Source organism: Saimiri boliviensis, chromosome 13 (genome assembly GCF_048565385.1).
Source record: "Saimiri boliviensis isolate mSaiBol1 chromosome 13, mSaiBol1.pri, whole genome shotgun sequence".
Taxonomy (NCBI): domain Eukaryota; kingdom Metazoa; phylum Chordata; class Mammalia; order Primates; family Cebidae; genus Saimiri; species Saimiri boliviensis.
The window spans coordinates 69,485,756-69,495,749 of record NC_133461.1 but is presented as its reverse complement, the minus strand read 5'-3'; the positions used below and the strand labels follow the sequence as shown (position 1 = coordinate 69,495,749).

General features: G+C 38.6%; 1 pseudogene; it reads left to right on the top strand.

The window, feature by feature from the left end:
- The first annotated feature begins 5,976 nt into the window (after positions 1-5,976).
- On the top strand, positions 5,977-6,471 carry LOC120361676 (peptidyl-prolyl cis-trans isomerase A pseudogene; annotated as a pseudogene).
- The last annotated feature ends 3,523 nt before the right edge of the window (positions 6,472-9,994 follow it).

The following is a 9,994-nucleotide window of genomic DNA, read 5'->3' as shown; positions in this document are numbered from 1 at the left end:
GGCTACTCGGGAGGCTAAGGCAAGAGAATTGCTTGAAATAGGAAAACGAAAGTTGCAGTGAGCCTGGATCGTGCCACTGCACTTCAGCCTGCCAGTGAGACTGTCTCCAAAAAAAGGCCATGACTTAGATCTCTAGGCCCACCTAAAACCATGGAGGAAACCAGCATGCCAAGAAAGACAAGAGAGAGTTCACCATCTGTCAGCTTTGAGGAAATTGAAAAGCAGTTTTGCAGAGCTTCAAAGCACAAAAATAATGATTTTCCCTGATGTGAACTGGCCAGTCCAAAACCTTCTATGGAAAATAACAGTGTATCAGTTCTCTTGATTTCAAATTTCTTTTAAATCAAGAGCACACAATTTTTTTCTAACAAGAGTATGTAGAGAAGAAACAAAAATAATTTTAGGTAATTATAGTTTTGTAGATTAAAATTAACATCTTTATTTCACTAGAATTAACTCAAAATTGTCATCTAAACATGTATATATATATGTTTACCTATAATGTGTATGAAGTAATTTAATATTTATAAGAACGCACACAAATTATTAGAAATGATTACAGCTCACCTTTGACTGCATTTGTAGGAAGAGAGAAAAGAAGGGAAACCCATTATTCCCTTTGGGTTTTGTTTTACCTTCACCTATTCTCTCTGTAATGCTCTGCCTTTGTTCATGCAGATCTGAGTTTTGGATCTATCTCATTTTCCTTCTCTCTCAAGAATGTATTTTTATTATTTTTTTGGAGACAGTCTCACTCTGTCACCCAGTGGCACAATCTTGGTTCACTGTAGCCTCTATCTCCTGGTTCAAGCTATTCTCAGCCTCCCAAGTAGCTGGGACTATAGGTGTACACCATCACGTCCAATTATGCCTGGCTAATTTTTGGATTTTCAGTAGAGACAGGGCTTTGAATGTTGGCCAGGATGGTCTTGAACTCCTGACCTCAAGCAATCCAGCACCTCAGCCTCCTAAACTGCTGGGATTACAGGCGTGAATTTCTTTTAACATTTCTTCCAAGGCAGACCTACTGGCAACAATTTCCCCCAAATTTTGTTTGTCTAAGAAAGTCTTGTTTCTGCTTTAATTTTTTTCTATTTTTTGTAGTAAAATATACACAACATAGAATTTACCATCTTTAGGATTTTCAGTGTACAGTTCAGTGGTGTCAAGTACATTCATATTGTTGTGCAACTATCACCACCAGCATCCATCTCCAGAACTCTCTTACTAAGCTCTGTACCCATTAAATAATAATTCCCCATTCCCCCTTCACCCCAGCCACTGACAACCACCACTCTACTTTTGTCTCTGTAATTTTGACTATTCTAGGTACCTCATTCTATTAGTCCTTTCTCATATTGCTATAAAGAAATATCTGAGACTGGGTGATTTATTAATTAAAAAAAAAAAAAGAGGTTTATTGGCTCACAGTTCTGCAGTCCATACACCATACAGGAAGCATGGTGCTGGCTTCTGGGGAGGCCTCAAGCATGGTGCTGGCTTCTGGGGAGGCCTCAAGCATAGTGCTGGCTTCTGGAGAGGCCTCAGAAAACTTACAATGATGGCAAAGGCAGAGTGGGAGCAAGCATCTTACATGGCAGGAGCAGGAGCAGGAGGGGAAGGCAAGGTGCTACACACTTCTAAACAACTAGATCTCATGGGAGCTCACCAACTATTATGAGAATAGCTTCAAGGGGATGGCACTGAACCATTCATGAGAAATGGCCCCCATAATCTAATCACCTCTCACCAGGCCCTGCCTCCGACATTGGGGATTACAATTCGACATGAGATTTGGGCAGGGACACAGATTCAAACCATATCACTCATGTACATGCAATCAAACAGTATTTGACTTCTTGTGACTGGCTTATTTCACTTAGCATAATGCCCTCAAGCTTCATCTATGTTGTAGCATATGTCAGAATTTATTTTTATTTATTTATTTTTTTGAGACAAGAGTCGAGCTCTGTCACCCGACTGGAGTGTAGTGGTGCGATCTCAGCTCACTGCAACCTCTGCTTCCTGTGTTCCGGTGATTCTCCTGCCTCAGCCTCCCGAGTAGCTGGGATTATAGGCATGTACCACCATCCCTGGCTAACTTTTTGTGTTTTTAGTAGAGATGAGGTTTCACCATGTTGGCCAGGCTGGTTTCAAACTTCTGGCCTCGAGATACCCACCCACCTTGGCCTCCCTAAGTGCTGGAATTATAGACATGAGCCACTGTACCATGCCAGAATTTCTTTCCTTTTTCCTGTTTAAGGCTTAATAATATTCCATGGTATGCATGGACAACATTTTGTTTATCCATTCATTCATCATCGGACACTTGGGTTGCATCCACATTTTAGTTATTGTGAATAATGCTGCAATAAACATTGGTGTGCAAATATCTCTTTGAGATCCTCTCTTCCATTCTTTTGGGTATGCCCAGAATTGGAATTGCTGGATCATATGGTAATTCTGTTTTTAATGTTTTTAAGGAATACTTTTTCCACAGTGGTTATACTGTGGATATACTGTGCATTCCCACCAACAACGTGCAAGGGTTCCAATTTCCCCACATCCTTACCAACACTTCATATTCTCTGTTTTTTGTTTCGTTTTCCTATTTTGGGTGTGTTTGTGTGTGTGTGTGTGTGTGTGTGTGTGTGTGTGTTTTACAGTAGTCATCCTAATGGGTTTGAGGGAATATCTTGTAGTTTGAATTTGCATTTTCCTAATGATTAGTGAAGTTCAGCATCTTTTCATGTGCTTATTAGCCATATATATATATATATATATATATATATATATATATTCATGTGCTAATATGCACATGAAATCAGAAAATCAGACATATATATGTATATATATATATCTTCTTTGGGGTAATATCTATTCAAATCTGTTGTCTATTTTTAAATTTGATTTTTTTTTTTAGGTTTTGGAGTTCATGTTCTGAAAATTAACCTCTTATCAAATATAAGATTTGCAAATATTTTCTCCCATTTTGCACATTATCCTACTCTCTTGATAATGTCTTTGATGTACAAAACTTTTAAATTTTTATGAAGTCCAATTTATTTTTTCTTTTGTAGGCTGTGCTTCTGGTGCTATATTCAAGAAATAATTGCCAAATCTAATGTCGTTAAGCTCTTGTCCTGTCCTGTGTTCTCTTGTAAAATTGCACAATTTGGGGTCTTAGGTTTAGGTCAATGATCCTTTTTTTTTTTTGAGATGGAGTCTCGCTCTGTAGCTCAGGCTGGAGCACAAAGATGCAATCTCGACTCACTGCAACCTCCACCTCCCAGATTCAAATGATCCTCCTGCCCCAGCCTCCCAAAGAGCTGGGACTACAGGCATGCGCCACAACACACAGCTAATTTTTGTATTTTTAGTAGAGATGGGGTTTCACTATATGTTGGCCAGCCTGGTCTCAAACTCCTGACCTCAGGTGATCTACCCGCCTTGGCCTCCCAAAGTGCTGATATTACAGGGATGAGCCACCTCGCCCAGCCTATGATCCATTTTCAGTTAATTCTATATGTGGTATGAGATAAGAATCCAACTTTATTTTTATCCCCTAGGGGTATCCAATTTTCCCAGTATCAGTGGTTGAAAAGACTGTTTTTCCCCATATTGAATCATCTTAGCTCCTCTTGTCGAAAGTCACATGACCACACAGTGATTTCTGGCCTCTAAATTCTATTCCATTGGTCTGTCTGTCTTTATGCCAATACTGTTTTGGTTACTGTAGCTTTGTAGGACATTTTGAAAGTAGGAAGTGAGTCCTCTAGCTCTGTTCTTCTTTTCCAAAATTGTTTTGGTTAGTTGAGGTCCCTTGACAATCTATATACATTTTAGAATTGATTTTTCCATTTCTGCCAAAAATGTCATTGGGATTTTGATAGAGAGTACATTAATCTGTAGGTTGCTTTTGGCAGTATTGACATCTTAACAATATTAAATATTCCAATTCATGAACATATGATGTCTTTAAATTTGTTTGTGTCTTTTTACCTTTCTTTCAGCAATGTTTTGTAGTCTTTCTGTAAAAGTCTGTTACCTTCTCAGTTAAGTTATTCCTGGGTATTTTATTTTTGATGCTATTGTTAATGGAATTTTTTGTTGATTTCTCTACTTGGATTATTTATTGGTTTGTTTTGTTTGTAGAGATGGGATCTTGCTGTGTTGCCCTGGCTGGTCTTGAATCCTTGGGCTCAAGAGATCCTCCTACCTCAACCTCCCCAGTAGTTAGGACTACAGGCATGTGACATGCCTGGCTAATTAAAAAAAAATTGTTTTTCCTTTTGTAGAAATGGGGTCTTGCTATGTTGACCAGGCTGGTTTCAAACTCCTGGTCTCAAACAATCTTCCCACGTCAGTCTGCCAAAATGCTGGGATTATAGGTGTGAGCCACTGCACTCGGCCTGTTTATTGTTATTGACTAGAAATGCCACCGTGGGCCAGCCTTTGTGGCTCACACCTGTAATCCCAGTACTTTGGGAAGCCAAGGTGGGTGGATCACCTGAAGTCAGGAGTTCAAGACCACCCTGGCTAACATGGTGAAACCCTGTCTCTACTAAAAATACCCAAAAAATTTACCCTCGCATAATGGCGGGGGCCTGTAATCCCAGCTATTCAGGAGGCTGAGACAGGAGAATCACTTGAACCCAGGAGGTGGAGGTTGCAGTGAACCAAGATAGCACCATTGCACTCCAGCCTGGGTGACAGAGTGAGACTCTGCCTCAAAATAATAATAATAATAATAATGCCACTGCATGTATTTGTTGACTTTGTATCTTTCTAGTTTGGTGAATTATTGTTATTAGTTTTAACTTTTTTGTTAAATCTTTAGGATTTTCTACATATAAGACCATATCATCTATGAACAGAGATCATTTTAATTCTTCTTTTCCAATTTGTATGTCATTTATTTCTTTTCCTTGCTCTGGCCAGAACTTCCAATACTGTGTTAAATAGAAGTGGCAAGAGTGGGCATCCTTGTCTTTTTCCCATTTTTAGAGAAAAAGCTTTCAGTCTTCCACTATTGTGGGTGTTTCATTATGGCTTTTATTACATTGAAGTACTTTCTTCTATTTCTAGTTTGTTGAGTGTTTTTATTGTGAAATGTGTTGAATTTTGTCAGATGCTTTTTCTGCATCAATTAAGAGAATCACATTTTTTTTTATTCTTTTAATATGATGTATTACATTACTTTATTTTTATATGTTGAACCATCCTTGCAATCCAGGGTAAAATAAATTCCCACTTGGTTGTGGTGTATAATCCTTATAACGTGCATCTGAACTCATTTTGCTAGTACTTTGTTGAGGATTTTTGTATCAATCGAAAGGAATATTGCGTCTGTAGTTTTGTTTGGTTTCCTAATAATATCTATCTGGCTTTGGTATATGAGTAAAGCTGGCCTCATAGAAAGAGTTAGAAAGTGTTATCTTCTCTTAAATTTCTTTGAAAAATTTGAGAAGGTTTTTGTTAATTCTTTAGATGCTTGGTAGAATTCACCAGGAAAGTCATCAGGTCCAGGGCTTTTCCTTGTCAGGAGATTTTTAATTAGTGATTCAGTGTCCTTGCTAGTTATACATCTAATCAGATTTTCTATTTTTTCATGATTTAGTCTTGGTAGGTTTTGTGTTTTATAGGATATGTTCATTTCATTTGGGTTATCTGATCTATTGTCATAAAATTGTTCATAGTACTCTCTTACAGTCATTTTAATTTTAGTATAATTGGTATTACTTTTTCCATTTTCCTTTCTGATTTTAGTAATTTAAGTCTTCTCCCCTTTTTCTTACTCAATCTAGTTAAAGGTTTGTCAACCTTTTCAGTTTTGTTTATCTCAGTTCTATCTTATTTCCTCCCTTTTGTTAGCTTTGAATTTAGTTTGTTATTTTCCTAGTATTTTAAATTATGAAGATAGATTATTGGACTTTTCAGATGTTGCTGCTTGGAGTCTTGTAGTAAGTATCAGCCATGGTCAACCCCATGGTGTTCTTTGACATTGTCATCGATGGCGAGCCCTTGGGCTGCGTCTCCTTCTATCTGTTTGCAGACAAGTTTCCAAAGACAGCAGAAAACATTTGTGCTCTGAGCGCTGGAGAGAAAGGATTTGGTTATAAGGGTTCTTGCTTTCACAGAATCATTCCTGGTTTATGTGTCAGGGCGAGGACTTCAAATGCCATAATGGCACTGGTGGCATGTCCATCTACGGGGAGAAATTTGATGATGACAACTTCATCCTAAAGCATACAGGTCCCAGCATCTTGTCCATGGCAAATGCTGGACCCAACACAAAGAGTTCCCAGATTTTCACGTGCACTGCCAAGACTCAGTGGTTCGATGGCAAGCATGTGGTATTTGGCAAGGTGAAAGAAGGCATGAATACTGTGGAGGCCATGGAGCGCTTTGGGTCCAGGAATGGCAAGACCAGCAGGTAAGATCAGCATTGCTGACTGTGGACAACTCTAATTAAAGTTTGACTTGTGTTTTATCTCAACCACCAGACCATTCCTTCTGCAGCTCAGGAGAGCACCCCCTACTCCATTTGCTAGCAGTATCCTAGAACCTGTGCTTGCTGCAGTTCCCTTTGGGTTCCATGTTTTCCTTGTTCCCTTCCATGCCTAGCTGGATTGCAGAGTTACGTTTATGATTATGAAATAAAGACTAAATAACAACAACAAAAACAGGTTATCGATTTGAGATATTTCATAGGGTTTAACATAGTTGTTTATAGCTACGTTTCCCCCTCAGCATTGTTATTTTGGGCATGTGATTTCTTCTTTGATTCTATTGGTTGTTTAGGAGTGCATTGTTTAAGCTGAGTGTGGTGGCTCATACCTGTAATGTCAGCACTTGGGAGGCTGAGGTAGGAGGACAACTTGAGCCTAGGATTTCAAGATTAGCCTAGGCAACAAAGTGAGACCCTGTCTCTACAAAAAAAAAAAAGAAAAAAATTAGCCAGGTGTGGGGGTGTGCATCTGTAATCCCAGCTACACAGGAGGCTGAGGTGGGAGGATTACTTGAGCCCAGGAGGTTGAGACTGCAGTGAGCTGAGGTCTCACCACTGCATTCAGGCCTAAGTGACAGAGCAAGAAAAAAAGAGAGAGAGAGAGACAGAATGTATTGTTTAGATTTATGAATTTGTATATTTTCCAGTTTTCTTTCTGTTATTGTTACTCATTTTTTTCTAGTTCTTTTAAAATTATTTTTAAATTTTTTCTGATTACTAATTTTATGCCATTGTGATTAAACAAGATACTTTTATCTTATTTAATCATGCAGTGGCTCATGCCTGTAATTTCAGCACTCTGCGAGGCTGATGTAGACAGATCACCTGAGGTCAAGAGATCAAGACCAGCCTGACCGACATGGTGAAACCTCATTTCTACAAAAATACAAAAATTCGCTGGGCATGATGGTGGGTGCCTGTAATCCCAGCTTCTCGGGAGGCTGAGGCAGGAGAATCACCTGAACCTGGGAGGCAGAGGTTGCAGTGAGCCGAGATCATGCCATTGCATTCCAGCCTAGGTGATGAAGTAAGACTCCATCTCAAAAGAAAAAAAAATCTATTGAAACTTACTTTGTAGTCTAACTTGGAAAAGGTTTCAGGCACACTTGAGAAGAATAACTATGCTGTGATTATTGGATAGAGTGTCCTGTATATGTTTGTTATATCTAGTTGGCTTAGTATGTTTTTCAAGTCCTCTCGTTTCTTATCTCCTTTTGGATTGTTCAATCCATTATTGAAAATAGAGTATTGAAATCTTCAACTATTTTTGTAGAACTGTCTATCCCTTCAATTCTGACCATTTTTGCCTTATATGTAAGTGGCCTGTTACTAGGTACATAAATGTTTATAATTATTATATCTTCTTGTTGTATTGAAACTTTTATTAATATATAATGTCCTTCTTTGTCTCTTGTGACAGTTTTTGACTTAAAGTCTATTTTTCTATTAGCATAGCCACTCCTACATTCTTTTGGTTACTGTTTGTGAGGACTATCTTTTTCCATGCTTCACTTTCAACCTACTTGTGTCTTTGGACCTAAAAGACACAAGTGCTGGGCACTGTGGCTCACATCTATAATCCCAGCACTTCGGCAGATTGAGGTAGGAGGGTTACTTGGGCCAGGAGTTTGAGACAGCTGGGGCAACATAATGAGACCCTGTCTCTACTAAAAAAAATTTTTTTTTTTTTTTTTTAGAAAAAGAATAATAAGAAAAAGAATAAAGAAGAGGAAGAAAGAGAAAGAGGAAGAGGGAGAGAGAATGGGGGTATTGCTTTGTTGCCCGGGCTAGAATGCAGTCTAAATATGGGTATGCCTATAATTGTCCTTAATAATGGAGACATGAAAGAAAATGAGGGAAGAGAGTAACAAACAAGGAGCCAACCAACATTTCGTTTAAACTTCTAAGTTGATATGATGTGGTACTGATAAGAGTGTATATTTTGTGTAAAGTGGAGAGTTCTATAAATGTTAATTACGTTTACTTGTTCCAGATCTGAGTTCAAGTCCTGGATATCGTTGTTAATTTTCTGTCTCATTGATCTGTCTAATATTAATGTTGAAGTCTCCCACTATTATTGTGTGGGAGTCTAAGTCTCTTTATAAGTCTTGTATGTCTGGGTATTCCTGTATTGGGTGCGTATATATTTAGGACCTTTAACTCTTCTTGTTGTTGCATTGATTCTTTTATCATTATATAATGACCTTCTTTGCTTCTTTTGATCTTTGTTGCTTTAAATACTATTTTATCAGAGGCAAAAATTGTAACTTCTGCTTTTTATTTATTTATTTTTGCTCTCTGGTTGGTTGGTAAGTCTCTCTCCATCCCTTGTTTTGAGTCTTTGTGTATCCTTGAATGTGAGATGGGTCTGGATGCAGCATACAGTTTTAGTTTTTTGTCCAAATTGCCTGTCTGTCTTTGAATTGGGGAATTTAGTCAATTTAAATTTAGAATTAATAAAGATATATGTGAGTTTAATACTGCCATTTAATATTAGCTGGCTATTTTGCCCATTAGTTGATGTAAATTCTTCATTATATTGATGTTCTTTACTTTTTGGTATTTTTTTAGAAAGGCTGATACTGTTTGTTCCTTTCTATGTGTAGTGGTTCTTTCAGAAGCTCTTGTAAAGCAGGCCTGGTGGTGATGAATTCTCTGAGTGCTTGCTTGTTCACAAAAAACTTTATTTTTCCTTCACTTGTGAAGCTTAGTTTGGCTGGATGTGAAATTCTTGGTTGAAAGTTCTTTTCTTTAAGGATGTTGAATATTGGTCCCCACTCTCTTCTGGCTTGTAGGGTTTCTGCTGGGAGATCTGCTGTAAGTCTGATAGGCTTCCCTTTGTGGGTAACCTGACCTTTCTCTCTGGCTGCCCTTAGTATTTTCTCCTTCATTTCAACCCTGGTGAATCTGACGATTATGTGCCTTGGAGTTGCTCTTCTTGAGGAATATCTTTGTGGTGTTCTCTGTATTACCTGGAGTTGAATATTATCCTGCCTTACTAAGTTGGGAAAATTTTCCTGAATAATATCCTGAAGCGTATTTTCCAGCTTGGATTCATTCTCTTCGTCACATTCAGGTACACCTATCAAGCATAGAGTAGGTCTTTTCACAAAGTGCCATATTTCTTGGAGACTTTGCTCGTTCCTTTTTATCCTTTTTTCTCTAATCTTGTCTTCTAGTTTTATTTCATTGAGTTGGTCTTCGACCTCTGATATCCTTTCTTCTGCTTGATCAATTCGGCTCTTAAAACTTGTGCATACTGGCCGGGCGCGGTGGCTCAAGCCTGTAATCCCAGCACTTTGGGAGGCCGAGGCGGGTGGATCACGAGGTCGAGAGATCGCAGACCATCCTGGTCAACATGGTGAAACCCCGTCTCTACTAAAAATACAAAAAACTAGCTGGGCGTGGTGGCGTGTGCCTGTAATCCCAGCTACTTAGGAGGCTGAGGCAGGAGAATTGCCTGAGCCCAGGAGGCGGAGGTTG